A 15,253-nucleotide genomic window follows, 5' to 3' on the forward strand; every position below is an offset into this window, starting at 1 on the left:
ATTACTCATAATAGATTTTTGAGCGAACGGTTGATTTTATATGATTTTCGCAAGTTCGTGCTAATAATAACATTTTTCCACATAAAAATCAATTTAAAGTGCAACGTCTACCAAATAAATCCATTCATTATTTTTAGAAAGTCCCTAGGACTATTATGAAGATAACAAAACAAATCCCATATTTTTATCTTACTCGGATAATTTTATAAAAATGCGCGAAGGTTAAATAAACCTTTATCTAAATCAAATAATTCCTTTGAATTCATAAAAATATCACAGAGCACATAGTCATGCACACAGACAAGCAATCACACATATACGATCACATAACGACTCAGGTCTGATCATAGAATTTATCCTTCTTTAATTCTTTATCACTTTTTACGCGTATCGGGTCACGTTCAGCCTGATGGCCCGACGCTCAGCGTTTCGATTACGCTTCTCATTATCACTATCGACCGACACGTCACTTAGGACGAAATACTTTATTTAAACATTTATTTCACTCAATCACATACAATTCCCATTTTATATTCTTTATATCCTTATTAGGACGGGTTCTGTTCTACCTGACAGCCCGACACCACAGCTTAACTCCTAAGCTGACTCTTTAAATTGGAACATTTTTACTTATTCTCCTATATTCTAATATACAGCAAAGACAATTAATCAACACTTAATCACATAATTATAATCACATCACATAAAACATACTTTATTGACTTAATTACGTCGAAAAATTCTCAGTCGTCACACTAGGAGTACAATTGCCAATGATCCTGTCATAGGGGAGGCAAGTGTAGCACATTCAAGTGTCAGTGTGTTGCAAGATATACAAGGGTTTGAGACTGGTGCACATGGCAGTAACCCAGTCAAATCCCATCCAATTCAATTGGAGGTTCCCACAAGTATGGAACAACAACTAGCCATAACCATAGAGCAATCTGTGAGTAAAACTGTGACCTCGGTCACAGGTGTTTCTAAACCTTCAACCTCACAACCATCAACTTCTCAACCACAACTTGTCTCTATCTGGCTCCATGAAGCTAGACCACAATCACATCTTGAAGAGTTCAGGGTAGATCAGCTTGCAGGCCTAGCACAAATTTCTCAATAATTGCTGACCTCTGACATGTCTAACCAGGACTATCAAGCAATCATGTTATCCTATCAATCAGATGTCCAAGAACAACAAGACAAAATTGTTAATAAAGCTGAACAGGATGGAAACTATGATGATTGACTGAGCAAGGACTATAATCTAGAAATGGAGGATGTGTTAGCTAAGTTCAAAGAAGATTACTTGACAATTCTGGGTAGCAATTCCAAGGCACTAACACCTAGTGAAGTCTATGATGCAGTCAATGAAGTTTCAAAACCTCAACTCAAAGCTTTCCATCTCTTTAGAAAAGCACTAGAACTGAGATTGACTGGTCATGAAGACAGAATCAGGAAAATGGTAAGGGAAAAGATGGATGAGATCATTCCCTCTCAAACTGAGATCAAAAAGCAATTCAAAACCTTCTCAGACCAAATGTATAGGCATGATCTCAGTGGGATTGATAAGAGTGTGAATCAACTCAAGGACTCTTTTGTAGCCTTGCACAATCAAGTTCAAAATCATATCACAAATTCCAATGACACAAAGTTGAAGTTAGATCAGATGCACACTGCAAGATACACTCCTTCTCCCTTGGTCATAGATGAGATTCAGAAGTTTGTGCAAGCTACATTTGGATCCTCTATTTCTATCTCCACATTAAGCTCTCATCAACCTGCATCTACTTCAACAGATCCTTAAATTCAAGCACCTCAACAACAAGTCTCCACGCTGCAAACATCAAATAATCAGCTCACAGCTCAAGTGCATGCTCTCACCACACTGGTGCAGAGTCAACAGGCAGACATCCAATTCTTGGTGGACTCCCATAAACACCTACAAATGCAGAATTCAGTTGCTTTGGGGGCCATCATGGGTAAGCTCAATATTCCATTGCCTGCACTACCTGAAGCTGTGAGGCCTGAAATACCTACTCCCCTCCTCATGCCTGCCAACAAGACTAAGGGGGAGATAGAGGCTAGGCTAGCACAATCAAGATCATCTACTCAACATGTCCAAGGTGCTGAAAAGATCTTAAGTCAAAAAGCTGATATTGGAATGGAGAGACTTTTTAAAGCAGCTGAGGGTCCCAGTCTAAGCAGAGAATTTGATGAATTGCTTAAAGCACTCAGGGCTTCTCTCAATGACAATTTCTTCACCTACAAGAAAGCCTTGGACAGGACAATGAACACAATAAGGGTGATCTTGGTGACAAGAGACAACTTCAAGGAAAGAAGGATAGTGGTCAACATCAATGACTCGGGGGTAGACAGATGTATGCAGGTGTCCCTCAACCGTCTTATGTCTAGGAGGGCATATGAGTTAGATATTCTGATAAATAAAGTCAGAGTAGTGATTCATGAAGACGCTCTCTTGCTAACAGAATTGAAGAATGCACAAGTGGCTGCTTTCTCAGAAGCTTATCTACATCCTAGCAAGGGAGTGGCATATATCTGTCATACTACCAAACACTTCAAACACTTCCGAGTTCCTAAAAAGTGTGTCATGGCCAACAAAAAGCTTATCATGACTCTTGAAACTGAGCTGAAATCAAAAAGGAACAAAACTGTTGAAGATGAGGAGATGATAAAGTTGTTGAGAAGATAATTGAATGATGCAGAAGCCAACTTGCCCAAAACTCAAATCAACAAGGATGATTTGGGTGATAATGAGCAGAAGAAAGATGATCAAAATCCTTCTGACTCAAATCCAAGTCAGTCCACTAAGCCATCTGGTAGCAAGAGTGGTGAGAAGAAGAAGGAGGATGAGAAGAAGAGAACTGATGAGAGAAGAAGTAAAAGAAGACATGATAGTTCAGAACCAAATAAAACCCTAAAAATCCAAACACAACTAGCTCAAACCTCAGCTCAACCTATAACATCAACTATCTCAAACATCAAACCACCTCTAACCTCAAAGCCAAAATTTCTGTACAAACAAACAGCCAATTCTTACCTAAAAATACCAATTACCACAAGCCAAACAAGTCTCAAGAAAATCTCAATCCTACCTTTAACCAAGCCTTCACTAAAAGTCAATATTAAATCTGTTGGAAGAAAAACTAAGAAAGTCAAGTCTTCTGAAAAAGTTGAAGTCACTGAGAGGGCTATCTGGAACTGTTTCAAGCAATCTGACTTCCTACCTTTAAATTTGTGCATCTCAGATGAAGATCATTTTCAACAACTTGTTAAGGAAATAGTCAGAGTCTGGGTTGTATCTCTTAGGGAATTCAGAGTTTTCTATGAAGATGGTTCTTTCACCTTTCTTGGAAGTGGTCTAATGGATTCTCTCTGTCCCACAGAAATTAAGAGAATAATAAGTTTGTTAAAGGACAAGGATACTGCCACAAGGGCATGGAGATCAGTTATAGCTGAGTGGTTGATTGAAAGGGAAGAAACAAGAAAAGAAATGAAGTTGAAGCTGAGGAAAGAAGGAGGAAGTATGATGAAGAAATTGAGATGTTTATAAAAAGATCAGAAGAGCTAAAGGCCAAAGAAATGAGCAGAATCTCTAAGGATGGGAAATTTCTAAACATCAAAGCTGGTGGATTCTCAAGGTTTAGAATAGATTTTCTAGATAGTGGTTATCCCAAGGTAGAAAGACAAAAACTTGTAGAAGCACTAAGTGGAACACTTATAATAGAAGAACTTGAAATTCTAGATCACTTGAAGGATCTACTTAGAGAAGAAGCTGACACAAAAACTGTCTTTACCTGATACTTTTAATCATTGAACTTGGTAAATCTCATGTTGTACAAAAGATGTAATTCTATCAAGCTTTGTATATTAATTTCATTTTCCATCATTTTTAAACTTGGGGTTAGTCTTGTTAACAGGCATAAATTTGTGTTAAGCAATCTTCTCACAAATTGGGGGAGATTGTTGTGCAAGACATGCCTGTACCTTAACAAGACTAAGATAATTTGTCAACCCTAAGTAAGTTATATTGTTATCTTAATTTGTATTTTGTACTTGTAACATTTTAAAGTCTGTAAAATGCAAAAGAACAGACTGGAGTATTTTTTTTCTTAAACAGTGTCAAGCCTAAGGATTCTATCTGGAAGAAGATCAAGATGATCATGCCTCAGAAGAATTTTGAAGAAGCTTGGAGTTGAATAAATCTGTTTAGATAAAAATACTCTAAGTCAAGATCTCTACAAGTCACATATCTAGTGTTATAGAGAAGTCATTCGAGAACTCCAAATGACTTATCGAGAAGTCAGGAAAGCTCCTAGAGAACTCAGAGAGGTATCGATAAGTCAATTAAAGAAATGAAATTTGGAGATATCGATAAGTCATTTCCTCACTAGAGAACTCAGAGTTATCGACAAGTTTACATTCACTAGAGAACTCTAAGTTATCGATAAGTCAAAGTCCACTAGAGAACTCAGAGATATCGATAAGTCAAAATTCACTAGAGAACTCTAAATTATCGACAAGTCAAAGTGAAGGCATGAAGCTGAGAGATCTCGACAAGCCAAAGTCTCATTCGAGAACTCTGAGACCTCTATAAGTCAAATTCACTATGGAGTATTAGAGATCTCGATAAGCCAATATACTTATCGAGATGTCAAGTTCTCTATAGACCAAATGGAGATCTCGAGGTAAAATCTCAAAGTACAAAATTGCAGATCAGTTCAATATCCAAGACTAACAATCAACAAACAATCCAAACAGCTGGATTGACAAGTCTACAAAAAGCAGCTTAAAGGATGTGCAAGATCAATGGTGAAGATTAAATGACAAAAGAAGATCAAGTTAACACATTATGCTAAGATATGCTAAGCCGGAAATAAAAGATATACTTTTCTATAAATGGAAATGACAACTAACTATTTACTAAAGCTAATAGGATGTCTTATTGTACACTGTGTAAATCAGCAGTTAACTGAATTATAAAGTTAACACTGGTCCTTTAGTCAGTTGTAATAATTTGAATAGAAAATTTTGTAACACTCTCAAGGAGAAGCTAAGCTCTTTATCAACAAAGAGCCTAGAAATTTTGTAGTAAAACATTCTTAATTTTAATATAAAATTAAGTGAGATTTGAAGATTTGTGTTCTTTATAACAGGTAGTTACTTTTGGGATGGAGGAGTGTTTGATGAAATCCATATATTATGTGGTTTAGGCCATGTTTGAAGAAGCATCCAAAAATGCTTATTATCAATATATCTGGAATCCCAAAACTATATTTATCTTCTTTCATCATATACACTAATATAATTTAATATTTATTTCTTTTTCAGGTATGCAAACCACCAAATACGATCCGTACTTGTCTGTATCGAAAAGAACAGACATTGTGCACTTGCAGTATTATAAAATAACACATCAATGGGATGACCAATTTTCGGATACGGAAAATTATAAACATGAACATAATATATTAAGCCGCCAACAATAAAGAATTGAAGCAAATACTTAAGAGCTAACATTCTAATTTGTATAAGGGATGATATGCCTCGTAGTGTCGTAATTGAAGAAGATGATGAAAATCAATATAACGAGAGTATGGAACATATAGATAATGACTTATGGGTTAAACTTGTTAATTGAATCTTGTTATTAATTTTGATATATGATATTGTGAAATAAAAAAATAATAATAAATCAATCCAATAAACTTTATAAATCTATTATATATAATAGAGCAAGTAGGGGGTTTATTGAGACAATTTATTAATTTAAAATTACTTAAGTACCCCTCATGAATATGTATTAATAAATATCAAATTTTATAACGTACATTAATTGCATCTAGCTCATAAATTACTAATAATTATATATTTATTACTACTCAGTTATTATATATTAAGGAATTATATTTATAATTAGATATGTATTTTTATAAGTATAGACTAAAATTCTTATATTATTATAATTTTATATATTTTTTATTATTGCATTTAATATATCGTATGTAATATGTTTATTATTCCAATTACAGTACAAGAAACTCTATTTCAAACGAAAAAACAAACATCGTATTTTTATTAGATATGTATAATACTTAGATTAAAATTTGGATTATAAGTTTACAATAATGCATATATATATATTATATATATATATATATATAATATACATACTTACATACATACATACATACATACATACATACATACATACATACATACGTACATGCATACATACATACATATATATACATACATACATACATCCATACATACATCCATCCATCCATACATACATACATTCATACATACATACATACGTACGTACGTATGTATTTTATATAGTTTTTATTATTGCATTTAATATATCGTATGTAATATTTTTGTTATTCCAATTACAGTACAAAAAACTCTATTTCAAACGAAAAAACAAACATCATATTTTTATTAGATATGTATAATACTTAGATTATAATTGGATTATAAGTTTACAATAATACATACATACATACATTATATATATATAATCCATACATACATCCATCCATCCATCCATACATACATTCATACATACATACGTACGTACATACATACACACATATATACATACAAGTATACATACATATACACATACATACGAGATATAAGAAATTAAGGTAACTAACACAAATAACTCAATTCTTTTGTAATCGATTAACATGATATTGTCAAATAATGAATTTCCATGTATGGTAACAATTATGAAAATTTAAAATTTTTAAACACTTTCAAGTACATCTCTTATGAAAATACAAAATTAAAAAGAAGTGCATCGCACATCATACCATATTTTTCAATTCTATAAAATGTAATAAATTTTCTTTAACATATGAGTTTTGAAAATGGCAGTGTCTCTTAGTGGCTATAAAATATAAAGGCCGAAAAACTCATTCTTACAGCAAAGATTGTACACAAATGAAAATAATTTCTCGTAAGAGGAATTATATTTTATTATATAAGCACATATACAAATTTATAATAATGATGTTAGATCATGCCCGTGCCTCGCACGGGTTATAGAGCTAGTTTAATTTAATCCATCAAAATCTTGATAAATCAATTCATTAAAATTCATCAAAATCTGTATAAAATTTAAAAAATCTTATCTATTTTTTTTATAGATTCGTAACAAGTCATGAATTGTTAAAATTTAATAGAATGCATGAATTTTTATCGATCCATTAAAATTTTAAATAAATAAAAAAAAGGGGAGCAAGGAAAAGAAAGAAACAAAGAGAGGGCCTAGCCCTGGAGTAGAGTAGTAGTAGACTAGTAGTCGCATGGATCCACGTGGAAATGAGGCAGAGGAGGTTCGTGTCCCTTCCAACGCTGAGAGCGACACCTGTCCAGTCCCCCCCCCTGTCCACCCAAACCCAACACAACAACCTAAACAAACCTTTGAGTTTGACACCCCCTCCCTCCTTCACTGGGCTCAGCTCTCTCACTCTTCAGCTAATTGTAAACTTGTAAGTAAGTGTTTTCCTTCACCACCATTTTTTGTTGTTGTTTTTCTTCTTACCATTTTCTTGAATTATGCATGATGCCCTAGACTCATATGTATGTATATATGTATGTTTTCTCAACTTTCTTGTCTGGATATATGTCACAGATTTCTCGTAATTTTCATCTTGTATTTTTATGTGATTTGTTCTACTTTTGAATGATACTCTAGATGTTGTGCACTTGTGGGGTAACTCTTTTGAGTTGCAATTTCCCTTCGTTCCTGATTGATTGTACATCCCAGCTAGTGTTATTCTTTTCACTTGTACTGTATTATACATTCAGCTTTTATTATACATGAATTATGCACATCGAAATTATTTATTTATTTTGCTAAATACACATCGAACTTAGGATGAATTGAATGATTACACATCTAGTTGGAAGGCAAGCAAGCAGCAACTACGCTACTCCCCCCTTTTACAAAGCCAATCCTCTCATGTACAACATCCATTCATCTACTGGTCATATGTATTACCTTTCTCATCTACCTATCTGCCCTCATTTTAAATAACACTACAGCACTACATGTTTTAATCATTATATTAGATTCAGTATATCCCTATTATAGCCTACTTAATGTTCCATATTCGATTATGTATTGTGTTTAGCAGCTCTATTGTGTACCCATTTTTATGTACAATTCTCTTCATATCTAGTATGTTTGGTAGGTCTCAATGGACCATTCAGAAGAATCTCATCAGCAGCAAGAAGAGGTGATTGATATTGCTTACGGTGTGCCTCAGTACCAGGCTGGACAAGGAGTTGCAACAGGTACACCTGTTGTGCCAGTTTCTGCAGCAACTCAGGCGCACCATTTCCTTCAGCAAAAAGCAGCAGCTTGCAGCAACAGGATCAGCTTCAGGCGTTTTGGGTTAACCAAATGCACGAAATTGAACAGACGACCGACTTCAAAACCATAACCTTCCGCTTGCTCGCATCAAGAAGGTAATGAAAGCTGATGAAGATGTCAGGATGATTTCATCTGAGGCCCTGTTTTTTTCTAAGGCGTGCGAGATGTTCATCATGGATCTGACTATGCGTTCTTGGTCACACACCGAGGAGAATAAAAGGAGAACGCTGCAGAAGAATGATATCGCAGCTGCAGTTTCAAGGACGGATGTCTTTGATTTTCTTGTTGATATCATCCCAAAGGACGAGTTTAAGGAGGACACAAGGGTTACAATTCCGCTGATGGGTCCCCAGCTGCTGATTCTGGTCCATATTACATGTTCCGCAGCAGCATGCAGTGGGACCAGCAGGGTTTTATCCTGATCAGCAGCAGAACCATCAACCACTGCCATATATGCAGTGGCATCAGCCCAACACGATCAAACAGCAGCAGCAGGAAAATGGCAACTGAGAATCTGTATTGACCTTTGTACTATCGAGTAGGATTTTGTTGGTGTTCTAGATGAATCTCGGTAGCTTCTAATCAGTGGTCAAGTAAGTATGATTTGTAGCTTGACTATGTAATATTTGCAGGACATGATGAATATGTATGATTAAACCAGTCTAGGCGGAATAGTTTATGTTTATATGATTGTGATTTAACTGCTTCAACCGCTGTCTCGGAGCATTCTCATGTTTGCCATTTAACGTTGTGTGAAACTACACAATCTCTGCTGCAGGATAACTTGGTTTATCTAGTTTACATGGCATTTGTTCGAAGATGCATAGTTTTTGTCCAATTCTACAGCTGACTTCTCTATCCTTGATACTCCTGGCTGGTGCTACAAGGATTTATCTTCCACTGAATCATATTGCTTGGCCACATATAGAGCCTAACTGGAATAAATTTATTGCTAGGGAGAGTGTTATCTTCTTTTCATTTCTTTTTACAGTATTTGACATCTCGCAGTTCGAAGATATCCAACTTGATAGATCTTGGGAGGGAACCAATTACAACCTCCTCCTTCGCATCTCTACCACCCCATGCTGGTACTGTGGCTACTCAGAGACAAGTCTCTACTCAGAGAAGCACTTGTAAAATTTTCGGTCTTGTTCCTTATTCCTTGTACTCTTTCCCTTGACAATCTTCTTTCTCCAGTGTCTTTGTTTTTTATTTTTCCGTTCCTTTGCTTTGTCTTCAAATCTACTATCATCTTTCGTTGCCACTCGTCTGACTTTGTACCTGTCCACCAAGAATGGTAACCATGTACGAACCAGGAATGATAATTGCATGCTTTTCTAGCCACATTTTAAGCGCACTCAAGAGCAATAGTTTCCCCCCGAATATTTCATAATTGTATGTTACACAGAGGTAAATTATAGGACTGGAGTTGCCTCTGAAACATTTAACATTTCCTCCCAAAGAAGGGACCAAACCCAAATGGGACGATGCATATCTCATTTAACATAAATTTAAGGGATGTTTAGAAATCCTACTCCAGAATCTGACAGAATGATGGTCTTACCAGATATATAACCTTGTTGTAATGTCCTCGGTAACAATTGTGAGAAGAAAACTACTGCTTTAAAGCCTGCTACAGAGTAAGCATAAAACAGAAAAAATTATCAGAACCAAGCCACTAAATTTATATGCCGAAACAAGGCACAACCACTATAATTGGTTATTATGAGTAGTTTACAAAGAGGTCGGAGCTCGTTCCGCATGCTACAGGCCGCCCTGTAATTAATGCCCAAGCTTGACAGACTGCAAAAGGACTGATTACTGGCCAACCCACACCAAGACTCTCCAAAGCTTTCACAGAACTGGACAACGTAATGGCCTCTTAGTCGCATTGGGATTAGGACACTGTCTAGCTCTTTCTTCTGACTCCATTCTGCCTAACCAGCATGTTACTACTATCTCATAGAGCTGACAGCGTAGACGTCATTTAGCCGCAATGAAGTTGAATACACCATCTAGCTCTTTCATCCATAGGCCAAGCGAGCACATGTAACAATTTCCTACCACTTTTCGGTCGTCATACATAACCATGTTCAGTAATTCATTAATAAATAAAGAATATATAACTTTTCATAATCCCAAAAGCTAAGCATTCAATAATCTCTTAATTAAGTAAATAATAATATACAATGAAGGATTACTACCATAGCTCTATAAATTTACACACACTCTGATGTAGCATCCTTTCCATTGCTACAGATGCTACAGTATAGACATTGTTGCAATTTATTTACAAGCCTTCTCTAAATATATTTTTATATCACAACACAAGAGTTACTCTCATGCTTGTATAAGCTAAAAGTAGACCAACTTCATGCTAGACTTTTCAAAATTTGAGGAACAAAAGAAGAACCAGTCTTACCACCATATTCTCTTTACTTCAGAGTTTGACATAATTCAGGTTTGTCCTGCCAAATTTTTATGGTTATGTATTAACAACAGTTCAATGAGATCAACATCCAATATTCAAAGAGTACAAAGAGAGTTGTAGATTTAATATACTAATCTGACCTGGTTATCTGTGTGTCAAAAGCATAAGATAGCATATTCCTCCTACTCATCATCTTATCTACCAGTAGACATGGCCTCCTCGACTTTCCTAATAACCACGCTTAGACTACCTCCATCTTCCAGAGCTTTAACGGCTGCTCGATGGGCATGCTTATGCCATTTGAGTAAATTATAAGACTGTAGAACTGACCACTTGCTTGATTTGACATCTATATAATAGAACAGAAACTGATTACTACACTTGTTATAAATCAACAGATATTCAAAGACGTGAATTTTTTTAATCTTAGAGACCTGGGCAACAGAGAGTGGAGGATCCAAAAGAACCGAAATGCTCCTAAATAGATTTTCATCATTCTCACCACCGTCAGCCTCACCGTACACAAGGCTTCGGCTGCAATCCCAGCAAATAGCACCATGCAATCCTAAAAAACAATCATTATTTGAAAACATATAAACATGCCAACTACACAATATAAGCTGGGAAGCAAATAAGAACATAGGTTGAGAGCCTGGACAGCCACCTATCAAAGGCGGTGCCGCTCAATCGGCCCTGAGCAAGCTCGTTTTGCATATTTTCATCCCAAAACTGTGTTCCTGCCTGCAATAAAACAGTACAATATTTACACTTAAATCAGAATTCAAGCACAGAAAGAATGACCGGGGAGTATTTTAATGCACAATGAATGTAATCAATGTAATTAAAAAATTTCTGTCACGCTAATGATAGATAATTAAACACCCTTCATGGTCACAAGATCACATAGCAGGACTACCAAGGTTGTTGACTTTAGGAGAAAGAAGTAAGTTGTTTTTGTCAGTGAACATCAATAATAATGTAAAGGGAACCAATTGCATACTTTTCTGCCTCTATTTGTTGAGAAAATTTGTTGACAAAAAAAATCAGTCAGATGTTAGATTTATGTTTGTTATACTAAAAAGGGAGCTTTTGGGAGAAGAAACATTGCAAATGGCATATATTCCTTTTAGCTTCCAGTGAAATATGTGTAGAAAATTAAACAGATGACAGTGTTGCAGTTGAAGCCGAGTCAAGTTAGCGTAGCAGTACATCAAGTGGCTCACATATATCACATACCTGTCCTTGAATGCCCATTTGCATTGCAACAATTGGGTCTAAGATTACCCCACGATTGGACAACCCATAAGATATGCTGCAAGAAAGATAAAATAAAGTTTTCCTAGTAAAAATAAGGGATCTCGCCTCAGCACATAAGTACGTACAGTATTAGGTTTCAATGAAGCCCCATGATATAGGTTTTACCGATTAAAGTCCAGCTTCATGCACAAGAATCCTCCGTCTGTAAGGTGGCCAATAACTTGAGATTTGAGCTAACATGAACCACCAAGGAATATAGAATCTGCCATGGCTAACCCCAGGACAACCGCCAGGTTTGGTCTGATATCTATTCCTTGATTAACTAAAAAAAGATATTCCAGCAAAGAAACCAGCCAAAACAACACTAGAACTTCCCGAAAGACCCCACTTTTTTGGTGAAAGTTTTGAAACTGTAACAGGACCAAACAACATATGCAGCTGGAGCTTCATTAATACTGAATAATGAAAAGAGCAAACTGAAAAACTTTGCACCTAGCACGCAGATGTCCAGCTATGTTACCCGACTCAGTATAGGTGTTAAAAACAGGGGCGGATCCAAGAGTTGGATTCCTAGTTTTCAGATAATTAAGATTCTTGATATGGATCAGAAGTTGGACACAGGTGCACGGACTCGCCATGTTAGCTTAACAGAAGTAAAACTTCATATAGACTAATTCACTGTTCATTCATAAAAATATTGTTCACTACAGATAAATCATATACACTTGTGCAGTAAAATTGTACTAGCATAAACTAAAAGCAAAAAAATAAACAAGTCAGTCGTGGACCTTTATTCTCTAAAACAGGTTGTACAGAGACCTTATATTTCATTTGAACTTAGATACTACAAGAGGGCAAGGTGAAGTGTCCAATTTTAATAAGGACCCGACGCATAGATGCAATACCCACACCCATGTCATGTCCGGTTAACACGGGTACAAAGACTAATATGGCGAGTCCAGAAATATTTCAGTAGTTTTCCTTGCTTCCTCTATCCCACACTCATGTTCCTTATCGCAAGATGTTACTATATAGCAAAAACACCATACGACTCCTAATTTTACAGGACTTGCATTTAATTGTTAAAAAGAAAATTGACCGTAAAAGTAAAATGACCAAGATCATTTGACTTGCAAAAAAAACTTTTATTTTTTTTAATTCTTTTTGGTGATGCAAGATGACATGAATAGTTAAAACTAATCAGGAAACATTAATCTACTTTTTATGTCTACCATAGGAACTTAAATCAAATTCAACTTAAGTGAGTGTATTTCTCAGCTAGCCAATTGAATTACAACATATCTTTGTACTTGATGAAAAGTTAAATTCAAACAAGGCTCCACATTACGAATTTTGATATACACATCTCTCATAACAATATAGTGGAAAGAGTGCATTAAAGGTCCCACTCTACGTCTGAGATGACCAAAAAATTTAATTTATTTACATTGTAGAATTCCCACAATATCTTCGTTATCCTTAAATTTGTTTTTTGTTGTTTTTATTACTTGCAATTGAGGTTCGTGTCATAACCATAAGTTTTTAAATAGTAGAGCACCGGTGAAAGCGTATCATGACATCTAGTTGCATTTCTTTGTGGTTGATCATGAGCAAAAGATTTTAAGATCATTTGATAGACATGAAAAAGAAGATCATGTTGTGTCTGTGAAATCTTAGCTCAACAGAGAGAAGACTACTTTGCAACTGAGCACGGGTATGGAATACGGCATAATTTGAATTAAATTAATTAATTTACATAATAGAAATAAATAAATAACTAATTGTAGACATCTAACATTATTTAATCAATTATTATTTGAAGATAAATTTATATTTTATTATAAGAGATGATCTCTTCGAATGTCCCTACAATATAAGCGTGTCCTGTTATGCTTTTCTTTAAAGTATCAGTTCAGGTACATTCATTGTACCGTACAATATATATTTATTTCAAACACGACCAGTCAAAGAACCTACCTGAATTCATTATCATCATCACTCTCATATATATTTCTTATTTCTTAATCCATGCACAACTGTTCATTCTAATAGTACACACACATAGATCAGGCATATGTATGTAATATCGCCATCCTTCTTTGCTCTTCCTCTTTTCTTATGTCTTAAAATTTCACCCACAGTTCCTTCAGCGACCTTAAATTCCTCTAATGACGGGGAGTGTCTATTTTCAACCAACGAATCCGACACAGATTCCGTGTCGTGTCGTGTGTGTCAACACACGAGTACGCCTGCAAGAAGTGTCGTGTCGGAGTAACATAGCCCTGGCCTAAGCGTAGATAGAGCCTGGGCTAGAGGTTGTAGAACTTCTCAAGTCCAAAGGTGAAGAACTTCTATAAGGGAAGGCCAATTCGATTCTAATTGTAAAATGGCTATAGTTATTGTTATAGTATGGCACCCAAAAGTGCTTTTTGGAGCTAAAATAACTTGAACTCCAATGCTAGTTTCATTTTACAGCCGAATAATTCCAAATTTTATCTAACTTTTGGTTGCTCTCTCCTAACTTTCTTTAGAGTACACACCAACACCATTTTATTCATGATTAATTGATTATGTGGATATGACAAGATGCATATATGCATCCTTGGTTGCAAATTTGGAACAAACGATGCATTTATTCATATTTGCATCCAATCATGCAACTCTTTTTAGTTGTGTTTTTTTGCATGCTCTAATGTGAAGCCTTTTTATAGTTCAATTTTTTTCAATCAAGTACAAGATATGTTTTATTCAAGTGGCTAGCCGTGACACACCTCACTCAAGTTTCATATGAGTTTCCTATGATGGCAGACATAAGAATAGATTAATATTGTTTAATAGTTTTTACCTTTTCATGTCATTCTAAATTACCAACATCTGCATCACTCGACCTAACAGCTCAAGTAGTATAAAATCCCCAAAAGAGGAGGTATAAAAAGAAGTTAAGCAACATGCTACATTATATACTATTAATCCACTGCATAGACTGTAAATACTGATCTACATTAAGATTAAAGAAATGGCACCTTGTAAACCAGCCGAGGATCTTATTACACTTGGTGTAACATCTCTTGGTCCCTCCAGAACTGCAAAACTAAACCTCAATTATTACAGCAACATCAATATACTGTACATTAACTACCACTACATAAAAAAATCTC

At 35.3% G+C, this 15,253-nt stretch overlaps 2 pseudogenes; one reads left to right on the forward strand and one right to left on the reverse strand.

Annotated features, from left to right (window-relative positions):
- The first annotated feature begins 8,231 nt into the window (after positions 1 to 8,231).
- On the forward strand, positions 8,232 to 8,917 carry LOC141710640 (nuclear transcription factor Y subunit C-2-like; annotated as a pseudogene).
- Positions 8,918 to 11,444: 2,527 nt separating this feature from the next.
- Positions 11,445 to 15,227, reverse strand: LOC141714005 (uncharacterized; annotated as a pseudogene).
- Between the last annotated feature and the right edge of the window lie 26 nt (positions 15,228 to 15,253).

This window comes from Apium graveolens, chromosome 3 (assembly GCF_009905375.1).
Source record: "Apium graveolens cultivar Ventura chromosome 3, ASM990537v1, whole genome shotgun sequence".
Classification (NCBI taxonomy): Eukaryota; Viridiplantae; Streptophyta; class Magnoliopsida; order Apiales; family Apiaceae; genus Apium; species Apium graveolens.